Source organism: Stegastes partitus, unplaced genomic scaffold (assembly GCF_000690725.1).
Source record: "Stegastes partitus isolate 25-593 unplaced genomic scaffold, Stegastes_partitus-1.0.2 Scaffold55, whole genome shotgun sequence".
Taxonomy (NCBI): domain Eukaryota; kingdom Metazoa; phylum Chordata; class Actinopteri; family Pomacentridae; genus Stegastes; species Stegastes partitus.
In genome coordinates this window covers 94444-113285 of record NW_007577786.1, presented here as the reverse complement: position 1 = coordinate 113285, position 18842 = coordinate 94444, and the positions used below count along the sequence as shown (strand labels likewise).

General features: G+C 41.1%; 1 protein-coding gene across 4 annotated transcripts in view; it reads right to left on the bottom strand.

Annotated features, from left to right (window-relative positions):
- The window catches only part of col4a2 (collagen, type IV, alpha 2), a 69192-nt gene that overhangs the window by 16673 nt on the left and 33677 nt on the right, over positions 1-18842 (bottom strand). The window lies entirely within an intron of this gene.

The window sequence follows — 18842 nt, the reverse complement described above, 5'->3', positions numbered from 1 at the left end:
TGCTGTGGATTTGGAGCCCAATTGATCAGACTTAATTATCATTTGACTTTTCAGTCCTAAGTGCTGAAGTTAACACTTTTGATATCTGGGCTAACAGAATGGGTGATAGTAGAGAAAATGTTTACTTACCTGTTGAAAATAGAAGAATTAGAAGAGAAGAGTTATGAAAACAGTAAGACAAGTGTTATTAGGTGTTAGGAAATGAATCCAAAAACACCACCACAGAATCACAACAATGCAATGTGTGAAGAGGCAAATTGTGTCATTCAAAACATTCCCACATTTTCCCCCCATATTGTTTTTTAAAACTTCTCGTTGGACTTTGTGTTTAACTCACCAGGGGGAGACATACACTTTACTTTCTATAATAAAGTTTTCTCCTTCAGCACTCTTGGCTCTCTACACCCATCCAGCGGAGGAACTGTGAACTACACGTCAGAAAAAGAACTGCAAGATCAAACTGACCGTTGTCTTAAAAAGCCGTGAAGAGGATCAACAAACTACCTATAAAATGCATGTTGTAACATTTAAAGAACATGTTTAGTATGAACTGAACTCCTTTTTATTTATTTTTTTCTTCCTCAGCATCCACCGTCTCAACCCCAAGCAGTTACTGGGTGTTTTTTTTTGCTATTGTCACATTTTACTGGAAACATCATGACCATGACCAGAAGTAAAAAATTAAAAAAAAAAAAAACCCAAAAAACCTCAAAAAGGTATTTTGTATGACACAGTTATGATGCCATAAATCATTTTTAAAAAGTTAAATTTCTTGGATTTGTTTTACTATAATTGAACAAACCTGGACTCAACATGCTCAACATGTTTCCATTTGTCCAAAAGTGTTACCAATACTGGCAAAAGTGGCGATTAACACAAATGGCAAACACAGCCTGCAGTTCAGCCAAAAAAACCTCTCAGAAATCACCTGACTGTTGTCTACAGCCGTGAATTCAGTGGCTTTACAGCTGTACTGAGGAGCCCAGAATGTTTGTTTTTTTACAGAATCTGGTTCATACGAGGGCTGCAGGGTGGCGCAGTTGGTTAGCACTGTTGCCTCGCAGCTAGAAGGTCACCAGTTTGCATCTTTCTGCGTGGAGTTTGCATGTTCTCCCTGTACAGCGTGGGTTCTCTCCAAGTTCTCCGACTTCTTCCCACACAGTCCAAAAACATGTTGAGGTTAATTGGTGATTCTAAATTGTCTGTAGGTGTGAATGTGAGTGTGCTTGGTTGTCTGTCTCTAAGTGTAGCCCTGTGATAGACTGGTGACCTGTCCAGGATGTCCCCTGCCTTCGCCCTAAGTCAACTGGGATAGACTCCAGCCCCCCGCGACCGTAATGAGGATTAAGCGGTGTATAGATAATGGATGGATGGTTCATACAAATGATTTATTTTTGGTGAATCTCTAAACGAGACACATTTTGGTGAAATATCGCAATTTTAATCTTTGGATTTGATAATTTTCCTGACAGAACAGCACGTCACACATGATAAGCACAATTGGAAAGTTGAAAATCCCACGATTCTTTTTGTTTTCTGGCTTTGATAAATGGAGTCATTTGGGAATTTTTTGGGGCTAAATTACTTCATGCCTTTCCAATCTGCCAGTGGGTTTTGAGGTTTAGAGGATTAGAATGACAAAATGAAGAAAACACTTAAAAGAACTTAAAACATTTCACTGAAAACTGACACAGAAACATCTGCCTGCACGCAAAAATAGCCCTCCTGGCCTGTAATAAATGGCACATGCAAGACCCCCCTCTCACATCACACTGTTTTTCCAAGACAGAGATAGAGCAGCGAGCAGATTAAGTTAAGGTAAACGAAGCCAGACTCCCTAATGAAAAGAAAAAAAAGAGGCAGTTTAAACAGGCTTCAGGCATATTCAGACTATTTGAAACTGCAGACAGCATCCTAATCTGCGAGCTAAATATAACAGTTTGATTATGATACTTAGAGTGACGAAAGAGAGAAGACAGACGTGCAAGGAAGGAAAGGAAGAAAATGTGAGCCTGGCAGAGACAGAATTTTACTCTCCAGACTGCTACCCTTTTAAAGAATTTGTTTTTGTCTGCTGAAAATGTCATGTCTTTAGCAGGATTGCAGCTACAGATGGACTAACAAGCAAAGGTCATGAACGCCACGGAGCAGGTGGGGCGTGCGAGGGCGACCAGAACGTCAGGTGGAATCCCTTACGAGATGCAAAACAGGTGCTTTAAACACACTTTTGCATACAACACAACGTTTCTAAGTAGCTGCACGCTGTGATGGCCGTTCACATGACCAGAGGAGATGCCGAGATGGAAACTGAGTGTTATGTGGAGAACGCTTTTACAAGGGTCAAAAAACATGTGAGGGTGGAGATACCATGGGAATGTGGTGTGTTTGTATGGTCTGGGGGGGTCACTGGGTCAGTAAGCGATGACCTCAGAGGTTTTGGGGGCCTGACAGTGGTCCTCTGAGAGCCAACAAACACAGTGATGGAAAAAAAAAGCTCTGTGCTGTGTTATATGGCACAAGAGCCAACGGTCTCTAAGGAATTAATGAAACTGCTGGGAGCCCAAACAGTGTCAGACAAGCATTCAAACAAGCTCACAGACAAATCAGATGCAGATAGTGTTGAGATAAAGCCTCAGCTGAACTCGTGTAACTGATGGATAGATATGTACGCGTTTGTACATGCAGCATGTGAATCCTGTGTGTATGTGTGTGTGTGTGTATGTGTGTGTGTGTGTATGTGTGTAAGTCAGAGCTTTGCCTATGGGTGGTTTTCGGAACAGGAGGTGTGTGTTTTGTCTCTGTTCAATGTCGACCCCGCAGCTGCTGCCTTTTGAGCAGACAACCGACAGCAGTCCTGTCAAAACAACTCAAGGTTCAAGGTTGTCTTTATTGTCCCAATAGGAGAAGAGGTCCTGTAACCACAAAATACAAAAAGATAACATAAACATGAAATCACAAATCTAATGCACGAAAATGGAAATTCATACCAAGGACAGATGTATGTATCGGTGTGTATATACGCTGGAATGTAGCCACAGTGCCAATTTCCATTAAGCATGTCAGCAGCACTTGGGATGAAAGACATGGAGTCATCCAGTCCTTCAAACAGGTGTCCTGAAGGACATCCTGAAGTGGTTGGCCGTAAATGACCAAACACTTACCCTGACTCCTCCCAAAGAGCTTGCTGGCTATTCTATCAAGACTTCCAAGGCTATTTCTATCATTGTTTTTATTAATTATAATTAAAGTCTACATTAATAATTACCAGAGTGTTGTGAATGTTTATATCTACAGATTAAAACAGCTGAAGGACAAACTGATGAGGCATCTGCATCCTCAGTCATATCATATATATGTTGGCCAAAATGGCAGTGGTCTCAGTATACTGGCTATTCTGCACTCACGTCTAAGAAATGTACATTTTGACTTGATGATGGCACTAGAAGGTTGGTGTCACCACCTTTATTAGAGTTTATCCCACTGTGGAAATGGATCTCTGTACCAAGTATCATGGCAATCAGTCCAATAGTTGTTGAGACATTTCACTCAAAAACACAAATGTGAACCTTATGCTGGCACTAGAGAAGTAATCAGGGTCACTTAGATTCATCCTTTGGGAACCATGAATGTCCATCCAGTAGTTGCTGAGATATGACATCTAAAACCAAAACAGTGGATCCACCAAACAACCTAGTTCCATCTCTAGTGTGGCTTAAAATGCAAATCCCATTCTGGCCTTTGAATAAATGCAAAAACCCCTGATCTCTTTGTATCACAATTACTTCTTAAAATGACTTAGATGTAACTCAAAACTAATGCTTCCTCTAAAAAGGCCCTGCTTCTCTCTCCACTAACCTCACAGCTCAGGCACATCAGTTCACCTACAGCTCTGCTCAAACACTAAAACTACTCTACATTACACAGTAACAAGTTGTAATGCTGCAGTACTTCAGCCGTACATGTTTTAGTTGGAAACCACATCTCAAGAAAATGATACAGAAAGCCCCACCCTGCAAGTTGTTGGAACAGATTTCTTGAGCTTTCACGTACAAATACCTGGTTCTAGAATCTGTGTTTTTAAGACTGTCATCTATATGCTTTGTATGTTTCAAGGTGGAAACCCACTGACTCATGACATTGACATGACATATAAAAATACTCATATGGGCCTTTTCACAATGCAAAAACTTGATTTTAAGTATAAAAATATGTCATAAAACTGTTAAAACCCTGGACAGTGTGAAAACATTGGTTTAATTGTCTCCAAGAAAACAGCACGTAAACATGTCTGACTCTGATTTTATTGCCATCGTGCCCCTCAAAAACAAACTGTACCACCCAAAACCTCACAATATTATATTATTGGTGTCAGTCCTAGTCCTGATTAGTGCTGGGCGTACGCATGCATCTCAGTAGAAGATAACAAAAACTCTCAACCCACTTCATTTAATGTGGATTCTTTTGCTGGATTCTTTTTAATTATGAAAATAGCATAAATGAACGCTCCTTCTTGTTTTGATTATCGGTGTAATTTGAAGCTTAGAAACAGCCACCTGTTTCCCTTTGCAATGAAACCTAATGATCTCTATTGTTATGGTGGAACAAAAGCCCCCTCTGGGCACATGAAGCGGGGTGAACTCCATCCATACACACGGTTGTAAATCAGCATCCTCATAAAAAGGAAATTAATCAAGCTAACTAATTTTCTGAAGACAGATGGTTCTGTCAAAGCAATAACTTTGCAATAATTCCCACATGGGGGGGTTGAAGCAAATTATGCCCAGACAGAAGGGGAGGAGAAATGTGAGCTGGAATGAAGCTGTGTAATTAAAGAAGTGGCAAATAAACTGTGTGTGCTCGTACAAATGTGTGCATGAGAGATCCTTGTCTTGAGCACGTTGCATGGTGTGCTGCTCTGTATCTTTCTGCATGGCTTCAACAGAGGGCTGATAAATACCAGCTTCCTTCAAAAGCTGATAACAGCGGAGATGTTTCTAAGTGCATATTTGTGTGTTTACTTGTAGCAAGACACAGCTATAAATGTGAGATCTACTGCAAATGCTCAAAAATGAAAGGTAGAGCAAGAACATATTTTGTCCAGAAATGTTCACAGATATGGTTAGTTTAGGATCCCACATACAAGGTACTAGCTCTTTATAGGATAAGGTAGGTTTAGGTTAATATTTATACCAAATCGACAAATGCAAAGTTACTTAAGTTAAGTAAAAAAAATAAAAATAAAATGTTACGAGCAACATCCCATCACAGAGACTTGGGATATCAATGCTTCTGCTTAAACCCCAATTCAGAGAATTACTGGGTGGGAAGCCAGTGAGGGATCAAGCTGCCTCAACCAGCAACCTTTTCTGTTTCGTCTATTTAATCCGTGTCCAGCTCAAGAGTTGGAATCACCAGCAATAAGGTGCAGGTGTAGCTGATTATGACACATTGAAGAGAAAAGAAAACCACCACTAACCTTTGGACTACACTGTATTGTTGTATTTCTCAAGATAGCCTGAGAACCTCGCTATGCTTCAAAGAAAGTGCTTTTATTACAATCAAACACCTTCTCAAATGTCCGCACATATCGGATGTGGCTGTGGAGGGACTGCGTCCAACAGTTATGGAGCTCTTAAACTTTCAAACTTGCATGTGGTGTTCAGAGGTGAGAGAGAACGCAGGATTTAAAGTCTCTCAAGCTTTTATTATTATTATTATTTATTTATTTTAAAAAAATCCTTCCTCACTACTTCCATCAGTTTGCATGACATGTACAAACCCGAGATTGTCCTAAACTGTCTGCTACTATCCTCATTTGTGGCTTCCATAGTGTTGAGAACGCCAACACATGCAAAAGAGTTTATGAAGAAGGATCAGGAAGGCCAGGAGGAGGCTGTGATGTTTTTATTCCACCTTTTAAAGAGGCCATTTGGATCAGGTACAAACATATTGGCCTCTATATGAGGTTGGTCAACACAATAGGCTGTTATCCACTGCAGGAACTCGGGTGCGGTGTAACATCTATTAGCAGCCTTACAAACAGTAATTACTGGATGTAACATCCAATTCTATAAGAACATAGGAACCAGAACAATAGAGGGGTTTGTTACATTAACCTGTACGGCAAATTTTATGTTGTTGATGGCGATGTTGGAGGGGAGTAGACTGATACTTAACGAGGACACAGAGAGGGCTGAAAAAATGTCAGTCGTTGTCCTCTCTGATTAACCAATCAGCGTTGTCTTCTCCATGCAGCTGAGGGTTGCTCAGAAGGACCTAACCGGGAGTAGATGTGCTTATTCTCCCCTGAAAATGGCCTTGAATGAGGTTCTAGAGGGACGTGCTCAAAAGCTTGGATGGCTTAAAAATTTGTTACGTAGAAAACAGCCAATTGTTCAAGTAAGTTCATGATAGTTTTAACGTACAGTATCCCGGTAATTAGTTAGGATGTTAACCTTTTGCCTCCTTCTGAGTTCTCCTCTGAGCTAGAATCTCTCCTCAGTCCTCCCCACTCTTTCATTGCCAATCCTCCACAGCACCACTTCCGTCATACATCCACACTCCCCATTCTTATCTGCTCTACTTCCACCCAGCATTTCCTCCTCTCCTCTCCAAACTCTCGAGTGCTCTCACACCCCTTTGCATGTCTTCTTACCCTCCTTTGTCTGCCCGTCTTCCCTTCCTGTCTCCACTGGGTCAAGAGTGACCAACATGGAAGTCTTCAAATCAAACCAGTGACTGACAGATACCATAAGATGAGTCCAGAAGACAAGAAGGTACAAGAGTGATATGAAGTAAAACTGTGTTTTACAGCTGAGTGCAGCAGAATTGTGTATAAACGGAGAACCTGAGTACTCTTCAAACAGACGTGTCTTGGATTCAGTAAAGGATACCGAACACACTTGGATGCTTGTCTGTTTAGGTCTGAATTCCTCCGTCTTTGAACTCTGATCATGTCTTTACCAGATTATGAAGCTCAGCAGACATGTGGTTCCCTGCAGGGCTTTTTTTTTTATTGCAACTGTAGCTGTCTGTACTCCTTTACTTTCTGTCGCAGATGGCTCACGTCAGACCTTTGGCCTCTCATCTCATGAGCTCAATAATAAGACGGGATCACAGCTGACCAATGACTTCCAGAGGTTCTGACTGAAGCCAAGTAGTGAACATAGTAAAAGATCATACTGGCGTTTAAAGGAATCTGCCAATCTTTTCTCATTCTTTTACTATTTCAACTAGTTTTTGTTTTAGGACCGCTTCTGTAGCTAAAAACACGAGTGGCTCTAACTTGAAATCTTTTGATTAGAAATGATTTTTTCTTAGAACTAATTCTATTTTAGCAGATTTACCAGGATGCCTTGTTTGCAAGTTAAACATTTCCAGATTCTTCAGTGTGGTACATGTGTTTTTTTAGTACATGAGTCATAGCTATTTATTTTTCTCATAATAATAAGAACAGCACTGAGCATGAATTCAGTCCCCACCCGTGTACACTTTTTAACATCATCTTAAAATCTGTTGTTTTGTGCTGACTCTGGTACAAAGTGGCTCTGACAGGACGCTTATCAAACTTCAAAACAGGTCAACAAATCTATAAATCTAAATCAGCCCGTCTGGCTCTGTGGATTTATTTATTTTTTTCATTTTTTGTGATTGACGACAAACAAAAATTAGCATCACAGACATGGTGTGTGGTAAAATATCCCCATTATCTCAATGAGGGTAATAAAGTTTAAGATTACAACCACAATTCATATCTTCAAAGCAAAAAATCTTAGGCTAGATGTAGGTGTAACTGATTGTTGTCAAAGGAAGTTGCTGACTTCACATATCACATAAAAAAGAGAGACTGAAATACAAACAGGTGATAAAGAGGTATGTCTCAGGAGGAAAGAAAAACAAACTGAAACGACAGAACTCCACTACAGAGAGAACAGGAAAGTAGAAATAAATGCCAATAAAACACATTGTGATAATGAACGTACACAAGAAATCAAGATCAAGAAGCAGATTAAAAGAAAGGTTGTAAAAAAAAGAAGCAGTAAAACACCAGTCCTGCCCAAACGGCTCTGTCTGCTTTTTATCGTTCCCACCTCGTTTAACGGACACAAAGCCACCGCACACACAAACACACATCATAACACACACATATGAGGTACGTCAGTCATGCTGAGGTGTGGGGTGATGGGACGCTGGTAGGGGAAGAGAATTTTCAATTCCACTTCTTTCTGAAAAAATAGAAGATAGCTCTAGTGCAGGCACACAGCTGTTGCAGGGTTGTGTGAGGATGATTGTGACCAGTCGGCTCCGGTTAAATCTGACATGTGAGAGTCCAGAGATGATGAATCTGGTGCCCGCTGAATGATGGAGGTTTACCGCTGATTGGAAACAAACCTCTGAACTACAAAAAATGCACTGAATTATGTGGTGATGCTGAGAAGTAGGAGGAGACTTTATGTTTTTTTGTACCTCGAACAATGAAGAATCACTGGTGCAGGTGCAGTACCTGACTGTTGTTAAAGTTCATGTCTTTCAGTCTCTTTCACAGCCACACAAAATTAAAGGGACACCAGTTCACCCAAATTCCACACAAATACACAAAACATAAACCTTATAGATATATCTAGCAAAAGATAATTTGGTCAGTTGTGAGCTGGTTAAGCTATTCTGAGAGGTGGTGATGGTGAGATTCACTTTTGGTGCTCATATCTATGGAATAAAAATATCATAAATGGACATTTATATGGACATCTTTCTACAAACAAAGCCTGGTATCCAAGCTCAACTGTTCAACTGAGGCCACTGTACCAAAAAAAGTGAAAATCAGTGAATTTAAAATACATTAATTAAAAATGGAAACATGAACGAGATAAACACAGTTTTCATGGATATATAACACTAAGAGTAAGAAAACGTGTTACTTTTTGAAAATTTGTGAGAATTTATCTTTTCAAAGAGCAACCAAACATCTAAAAATCATGTTTTTGATGACGTCTGGTGGTTTAACCTCTCACCTTGCTGTGCTGATGTAGAAATGTAGTGTGGAAACCATGACATGGCTGCTGCGTGTGGTTACAGGTGCAAAAGAGCTTCTGACAGAGCTTCAGATACGGCAGTGAAGTGGCACATTTATGACCAGCGTTAAGCTATTTTAAGTGAAATGTCCATAATTCTAGGATGGTTTGTGTTTTCATTTCCCTCCCAAAAAGTCTCTGAGAAAATCCCTCCTCTTCACACACTGTACAACTTGCAGGAACTACACACTCTCCCTTCTGTGAACGTGGGTGTGTTTGCGTTTCTCCTTCCTAAATCACAGATCTATTAAAAGCTCCCCTGTCTGACACCATAAATTTCATCTGGGTCCAGACTGTCCCCTGGGGTGGACGGTTTGGGAACGACCAGCTAAGAACAGGATGGGAACCCAACAACCCAGTGAGCAAACCTCTGACCTCTAAGAGGAATAAAATATATCAATAAACAACTGGCCGGAAACTCGCTCTGTTATTCCATCTGTCTGTCTGCAAAAACTGGGAACTGCAGAGAACATAGTTTCCTTTTCTTTTCTTTTTTTTTTACCAAGAGAAAAGGTCAAAGTTACTGATAACAACATTAATATATTAAGATGAAGAGGATCAACAGAGGTCAGAGTTCCGATAAATCACAGGATAACAGTTATCACGTCTTGCAAAATGTGGGTGTAACGAAACTCTTAACATTCTCTAAATATTTTGAATGTACCAGCTTCAATTAAACACTTCCTGTTTTCTACTTCTCATCCCGTCCTGCTGAAGATTCACAAAGTGGAAGATATTTAGCGTTTTTTTCACAGCTGCTTCTTGCAACACAGTGCCTTCTGCATAACGGATACACGTGCATGCACATATTAGCTGTTTTTCTAAACTTTCACTGGTCCCACATCTGCTTTCATGCCTGTTTTTCATCTATACAGGTTATTCATTGCGTTTTGAATTTACACTGTCACGAGCAATGTGAAAACCTCATGCGTCAGTTGGCTTGCCCCCCTCGTGGTTGTATATAGTGCATCTCCTCTGAAATAACACTGCAATCCAAACACGGGCCGTGGTGGTGAGGGAGGACGGATGCTGTGCAGCAAGATCTATACCTTCTGATGTCATCACTGTGGGACGGCGAGCCGACAGCCCCGCACTTCCTCAGAAAAGGCCTCTGCAGAGCGGCTGTTTTTACAATCACACAACACTCGCTCGTGTAAACTCCTCCTGATCTTAAAATCATGGTGAGGTCTGTGTGAGCTGCCTGCTGCAGGAACGCCAAAACACTGCAGTGAGTGCAGTAGGTGATGAGGAAAGTGGATGAATTGAGGCTCGGATTTGACTGTGATAAACTAACTTGTATGTCTCCAAATATGTCTGAAGTGTTTACAGCTGGCATCCCTAAAAAGCTCGTTGTCACTGCCAAATTTTAATCCACATGTAGTGCACACTTAAACAACAATTCGTCGAGGAAATATGCGAATTAATGTCTGTTTTCATTCTGTTATGTGAGTATTAGGTGGTGCTAACTGTCACAGTCGGGTGCCACTAAAGCACTGCTGTAATTAGACAACCCTGCCTAACAAATATTGTGCTCCTATTTCATTTACGTTTTGAAAGAAATATATCTATACATAATTTTCCACAAAACCCACGTTAAAGTCAATTCATGATTTGTGCTGCCCAATAAAGACTTTGAAAGCACACAGCGGAGACGCGTGCGGGTTTATTACTGCAGCAGGTACATTGGTCTGTGCACAGGTAGTTGTATTTCATCACCTTGAACATGGAAAAACACACAGGTCTCCCTCGGGTGTTTCTTAAAACTCACTTTGTATTGTTTTACACTATGGTTACACATTGAACTGTGAGGGTCTGGCACCGCAGATGGAGCGTATGTAACTACAAATCAAAGCACCACCCAGGTTCAGCACTTGAATAACAACTATTTTAATAATGAATTAATAAGCAGTAGATGACAGAGAACCTCTGCATTTGGGCGCATGTGCTGTGTGGAGCGTTCACACGGCAATAGATTCTGGGCTGGATGCAGACATCTGCAGTCACAAAACAGACAAGAGAACTGAATTAAAAGAATAATGGAAGATTGAAGGGGAGGAATTAAGTAATGTAGCAGAAGGACAGAAAGGAAGGTGGTAGAAAAAGGGAGTTAGGAAGACTGATTTAAGAATTGAAGAAGAAAGGAAAGAGGATGAAAAAGAATCAGTTAATCAACGTGAGGACAGAGTGATAAAGGACGAAGAGAGGAAATGAATGAAACAAGTAATAGAAAACGAGGCCAGGAAGGCGAGTCACAGCACATAAACACTGAGCGTCTGCCCTTTTTCTCCGACTCCCACATTCGGGCTCAGACACTTTGGTGGATTTGGTCCCACTGCTCTGCGACCCAGCTCACATGTTTTTCTTGGACGCATTTTTCTTGGACTCATTTCCTGAAGATCCGCATCCCCTATGCATGATGTCCAGAGGGGGGGAAACGGGGCTCAGTTCCCCCTGGAGGGGTGGGTGTGGGACTAGGGGTTAGGGGACAGGCTTGAGGGGCTCCGCTTGGAGGGCGAAGCGGGCCCTGGACTGGATGCCCTGAGGAGGACTCAGGCAGAACAAATAAACATCCGTAGATGATGTTTAGATATCTATTAGAGTATGTTTAGATCTCCAGGCTGCAGTGAGGGAGGTCAGCTTTCTGAAGCCCCTGCTGGGGGAGAATGTTCTGGAAATCCTTGGATCAGAGCGGATATAAAACAAAACACTGAGAGTTAAGGAAAAAGCAATATGGTCATATAGGATTGAAGTAGTTTTCTGTGAGAAAGTTAAACCTCTGTTGCCACGGAGACAAACTTCCATCCTAAAACATCCAAACTCGAGCCGTCACGTTCTCAGCTGGCGGAACAACAAGCTCCTCTGACTCATCCTCCTAAACTTTCTCATGCGCTCGGACAAAGAAATAAAGCAGACGGGGAACAAACAGATGACGCTCAGAAGAACATCAGTCATTTGATGTCACTTGCTTTGTTTCACGTGGACCACTGCTGATCTTTGTTTAGCCGTCCAGAACAGAGCGGCTTGGCTGCTCCCAGACCAGTTTATATTAGAATTAATGTGTTTAGACTCTGGGCTAATTTCTGCAGGCACATTTGTCATTTGAAGCACGTGCACACGCATGTGCCAAAGATCTGACAGCATCCAGACCATACGGAGCACTGCTAATGACCAGTGGATAGACTGAAGTGTGTGTGTGTGTTTGAGAGGGTGTGTGTTGAAGATCAAGACCCGAGGGGGGGATCCCAGGCTGAGAACAGAACGGCCTGGACCTCCGGCTATCCCAGGGGTCTCTGGGGTCCGACACCTGTGCTATTGCCTCACGTCAGAGGAATGACACGTCTCAAGCACATGTGTGTCCAAGCAGGACGCAGCTGCAGCTTGTGTGTGTGTGTGTGTGTGTGTGTGTGTACGTGTGAAAGAGGAAAGCCTGAAATGAGGTGTTGGCCTCACCTCAGAGATCAAACACCTGTGTGCCTGTATTGAGTGTCTGCATGTCTGAGGGTACGTCTGCGTGTAATGAGGTCCATCATGGGCGTGTCGACTCCATAATCCCACTGTTGCATTTATCACTGTGATTATAAAACCATTACAGCTTCCTTACAGCAGATCACCCAGCGCGCACACAGGGACCTGCAGCGTTTAGAAAAGTCCACCAAGGAAAACTCACTTACCCTAAGAAAAGCTGCTCTCTGACGTCCATCACACCCGAGAGCACAGAGGTGATTGAATTATATTTAGAGTTTGAGAGACCACGAGAACGGTGACGAAGCAAGAGATAATTAGTTTGACCCTAAGCAGGTTTCTTTGATAAAAGAAAGCAAAACAAAACACATTTTTACTGTAAAAGCAGCACGATCACTAGTGAGAAACTGGAAATAATGATAGCTTCACACAAAAATAAATGAATCACCACTTTAGTTTTGCTGCCTTTGTCGAACTCATACAATCACATAAAGAGTATATTTGTGCTACAGAATTCAATGATGTCCTTTTGCGCTCTGCAAAAATGCAATTAGCATTTTCTAACAGGTTAGTCCCAATCAAGTCTTTTTTTGTTGCTCCCAATCTGATCCGGGTTATATTCATATTTCAGAATTTAGTTTTTCTAGATAATTATGCACTTCAAGTGTTGTAAATTAGCTGCACTACTTATTTGCGCCACCAGGCGGAGTCTCTTACTGTTAAGCAGTACCGGAGGAGGCCAGCACCTCTATGTTGTCAAGCAGAGAGTATTATAGGAGTTTTGCTAGTAAAGGAGAACCATGACAGAGACTTGAACAAAGCTCACTGATGTCAATCCAGTGAAAGATTGATACCTATAGCTAGGGTAAAGCAGGACAGCAATTCTTTATTTGAACTGAGCATTTATGGCCATTATTGAGTTTTCTTTTTTCATGTATCTGAATGACAACAGATGTAAGGAATCGACCAGTACCAACCACCTTAAAGTTCCCATAATTGGCCCTAATCACAAATGAAGGACAGGACATCCTTGTTTTCCAATGTACTCTGATATGTCTGACGAATGGTATTACAGTCATCCTCATTATTATATTATCTAATTTAATGGCAATTCATCCAACAGTTACAAAGACGTTTCATGAAAAACCAAAAATGTCGACCTCTTGGTCCACTCTCAGACTACGAATGTCTGGTGGTTTTCTATGTCTGTACTATAACTTTATGGCAATCCATCTAATATTTGATGAGATATCAAACTGATAGACTGACTGCTGTTTTAAAAAACATAAATAAAGAAAGTAATTGCTAAAGCTAAAGGGCAAGACTTTTACATATAAATAATCATCAGTTCCATTCAAGCTCTTTCCAAAAGACATTCACACAATGCTGAGTAAGCATGTCAGCACCAGGTAAATCTCCTGTACCAGAGTTGTAAATCTGGTTTCTCTGGCATCATTCCAGTGCTGCTGCACCGGTAGCGAAGTTCTTTTTGTTTTTTTTTTGCAAGAACCAGCAATGATTGGTTTGCCAGAGCTGAAAATGGGAGCAACCATAGCAACAGAGACAGAGTGGGCCACAGCAAGTAGGAGTATGGTGGAGTGGAGTCTACAGTGAAAAAAAAGTAGGAAGCATCCGAGAAACTTGCCGTTCAGAGGATGGATTACAGTCTCAACGAGAAAGCGATCGACACCATGGTAGCACTGCCAGAAGGGGGAGACAAACTATATAGCGTTTATCTAAAACAACATAATAAAGTGCTTTACAAATGGTTTAAAGAATAAAAAAACACACTGCAATGGAAAGAGCCAAGAGCGTCTAAAAAATGAGATTTATAGTTGAATACCCAGCTGTGATCTTGGCCTTGACTGGCTTGTAACTCACACTAGCATCAGGGTAATCCTCAGAGTCTTCTTGTGCACCCTCCAACCCATCCAGCTGACACAATCCCACCAATGTGAAAGCCTGGAAGAGTTTTCCCACATGGCATGAGGATGCAGTGCCCGCTGCCATTCCAGCTGCAGCGCACATTCCCAGATAGTTTGCAAGGGAGCAAATCAGGGCAAAGGTCCCTGCATGTCTGTGGTTCACTCACTAAACAAATGGCTTTTCAGAAGATTATCATTCGTTATAATTGTAAATTGCATCAAGCGGATATTCCTAGTTTCAGTTGGGTGAAGAGGACAGGGATTTACCTTGACCTTGTGCCACGGGGGAAAAAGCTTGACTCACATATTGCACAACATTAAATAAAAGAGCACATGTTGCACCGCTGCTATGTGAGACAAAATCTCCCAAACCTCCAGTCTGCACTAAAAACATGTCTTTCTTAGAAACTTCTGGAGGAATAAATATGAGGGGACTTAGAGGAGATCTAATTGTTTCCTCTGCAGCCGGCCCCCGATGTAGGTTTCCCAACAAGGCCTGATGGGGAACACATGGCGTTGCTGTGGTGACCCAAATCTCTGGTCGCATTTTTTCCTACAGGCCTGAGAACCTTCCTCATCAACCATGACATTTCCTGACTGCTGTCTGCAAATAAAATGCGCAGATCCCAGAGGCTGACCAGCGTTAACGCCTTATTTACCTCCTCTTATGACCGTACGGATATGATTGATGTGGAAAACGTGGTGCGTGTCTGTAGGTGTTTTTGGAGGAAGCAAAGAGGGAGATGGATGGTAGCAGAAGGTGTTCAAGGGAAAACAGTGAGGGGAAGACCGGGATGAGGTTTATTACAGGACATAAACTTACTTTATTGCCGTCTTTCTCAGTAATAATAGCTAAAGTATGCTTCAGCTCACAGTCCTGCAGCCACAACATTGAAGCATATGAAATATTTCAGGCTAATTCTGCTCATCTCGACCTCTGCTCACTTCATTTATCCTTGGTTATCACGTCATGTGCTCTCCTTCATGATAACACAATCAGGCTACAGGCGGCAACAAGGTCATTGTCTTTGGCCTCACGGTTTTTACAAAAAAAAAAGGGCTACTGAATCACCGTACAACCAGTGGTGAGGTTTAATCTTTTTTCCTACTGTATGAAAAACAATGTCAGCATCAGGGTCATCAAATGATTCCAGGATATATAAGGACAAAACCAACATTTTTTCATATGCATCTTTCCACCCACACACATCTGTCCAAACAATTCCCGTTCCTTCCTCTGCCGGTTATTGTTGCCATGACTGTACAGCTCTCTGTTCTTGCACAGCACAAATGCAGTTTACAGGAAAAACTACAGTAGATTTACTGCCCAAAGTGCTTAGTAATTTTTGACACCAAGATTTCAGACTAAAGCAACATTTCTCCATTTTAACAGCTGCATAACTGTCCCCAGCAGATTTATCGGCCCTTTATTGTTTCCAACTGACACGCTTTGAAAAGTGAATTAAAGAGGTTTTAAATGTGCCGTGGTTGTTATATACATGATATTGTGCTCAAGACTAAAATCTGCCAAAGCACTGCAACAGAAGGAAATAAAGTTGCTTTGTTCTTGTTGTGCAGTGCTAAGTTAGTTAGTTGTAAGATTTTCATTCACAGCACAGTTTCATTATAATGTTACAGTAGAAAAGGCTTTCAGGATGATTTGTTTGACAAACTTAATCTCTGTAAATGTTGTGCCCCTATTCAGTTTTCCTGCTATGTCACTTGACACACGGTTCAAACACCTTTTGGACTGTAAAGAAACTCTCCTGGTTAATGCATCGCTCCAAAATATTACCAGCTGTGCTAAAAAATGTCTGCTTCTTTGCTAAAAAGGCAAAAGGTACAAGGTTGTGTATGCAAAAAGTTATGGTGGGAGAAAGTAGCTGCCAAAGCGCGTTTCAGCAGGAAACATACACCGAGCTTAAAATTCTTAAACGTCAGCTGCTAACAGCAGGTGGAATCCGAAGATGTTGACAAAATTGATTTTGCATCTGCAGCCGATGAAAGTGTTTCGAATTTGATTTCTTATTCGAGCTTCTGACTGACTCTTCTGGTGCCAAATGCAGCAGAGACTAATGGATACAGCAGTATGAAGCGCAGTCAGCTGTTTGAACTGAAAGATAAACACAATTCCTAACACGCAAAGCAGAAATAATTCAAATTTGTGGCCGTAACATACACCAGTTTGATTGTTGCATTATCTGGGAACTGAACTGGACTCTTATTTATATTTTCCAGTCCAGGGGAGCGAGTACGAGTCCCATGTTGGACCATTTCTCCTTTACGTAAACTTCATTTTCACTCTTTGTTTTCTCTCACTGTTTGGTCAGGTTCCGCCACCAAAACTACATTGTTAGGTTTAGAAAAAAAAAAAAAAACCTTTCCCAACATTTTAGAAACTTCTCCTCTGTTTTCGGAGTTTCCACGGTGATAAGCTCCGCCTCATCTAATATAATGTTGGCCTGGAAACAAGCAACAATAATGCAATAACATAATTAGCAAAGAGAGTTAATTTCATGCTTATTATTTATACGTCCCAAACAAATCGAATCTGGCAGAAAATATGTTTCAGAATGTAATTTAGCTGTGTTTTTTTTTTAGAGATGAGGTTGCTGGGAGAGTCCTGTGGTTTTGTGTTAGGAAAACAGAGGTCCTCCTTTGTCCCCACCAACAACAGTCCTCTTGTTCCTAAACAGCATCCATCATCTTAAAATGCAAGAGTGAGACACTTTTAAAGGCTCTTGAAGCTGGACCACAGCTACAGGACAGTGGATGAAATTTGGCTTTGACGGTGATGGAAAAAACAAGAAAGACTTTTTTTTGTTTTTGTTTTTAACTTTAAACACAGAAATATTATGTGACCTTGTTCATTGTCTAAATTATGAAGAGCATACGCCTGAAAGATGGTTCTTCACCTCAGCACAAACCGTGAGAACGTCATGCGAGTTTTTTTTTTATCATGTTTAAGGTTAAAAACAAAAGAAAAGGTGGTGATTAGTGGCAAGTTAGGATTTAAAAGAGGACTTATGTTTTCAGGTATTCAGAAACAAACGTGATGAATGCTAATGTTGCTACTGTATGTGTAAAAAAAAGCATCTGTTCTAAATAAGGATCACCATAACAACTTAACAGGGTAATTTGACCACATGTGTAGCCAGGAAACAGCATTAGGCCAGCTTTAAAGAGCCACTAGTATTTATTCAAACATCATATATGTGAATCTTATTTATTTTAGGGCTGAACAAATAATCATTTTAAAATCTAAATTGTTATTTGAAACCATGCAATTAGCAAATCCTGCAATTCAGGATACACTAACCCAGGGTGTAAATTGTTGTGTCTGTTTTAAATATTGCATTTAAGTGTAAATGTTACACAGTAAAAATTGAACTGAAGCTTCACTTTAAAGAATATATTGCAAATTTAATCACAATATCTGGAATATTCACAATTAGTTACTGCTGCTAATATATTTTTTAGGACTATTGTAGTTATTATTGTTTGCGTCTTGATCTGTGAGGTCATTTTAAACTGAGAGTGTAGGTAAAACTTTATCTTTAAACCCTTCGACCAACAGCTATCATGTATCTTACTCTCTTCAGTCTGGTTCATTGTGCTTTGTTAACACACACACAAACAGCTGCTTACTGTCTGTTTGTCTGAGTGTCTCTCCAGATATTTCCTACAGCTCTGCGGCTTTAATTTTCACACAGGACGCTGCCAGCCTGTGATCCCCGCTGAATTCCTCTTTCCAGCAATCTCTGGCAAAGAAAGTCCTCCCGTCCAAGAGTTTTAGTGATAGCAGCAGGTTTTTGCTTCACTCCCCTCCCTTGAACCGACACACACACACGCACCACCATTTTTTCATCATTATCCTTCTCTAACGCGCTCAGTCGAGGTCAGGGTCAGAGGAGGATGGATGAGGCTCCTGATTGCAGGTTTGGAATTGGGCTTGAGCTAAAGACTGCCATGACACATCCTATCTTTTGTCGAGCTATCTAATACGAACTGTCAAGGACGCCTGTGCCAGTAAATCAGCTCACTGAGTCATCCCTCCTCATCCTCTGTCAGACAGTTCATGCGAAGGAGAAATCAATCATGTTTCATCAAATTTACTGACCGCTGCTGGATCTCCAATCAAAGAAGGTTTATAAGTTGAAAAGTTTATTCTATAAACACAAGAAGGCATGTGGAGACTGACAGTTTGCTACAATATCTGCTGTGTATGACTCCTGTCAGGCAAAAATGTTTTCAGGGAGAAAGAAAAACATCCTAGCGTTAGCATGAATGTCATGCATCTGTGAGTTTTATGTTTCTGAGCGGTTGTAAAATGTCCTCAGTCTGGAAAACCACCAGCTCAGTGTTTCCAATCTTTGCTGAAAAT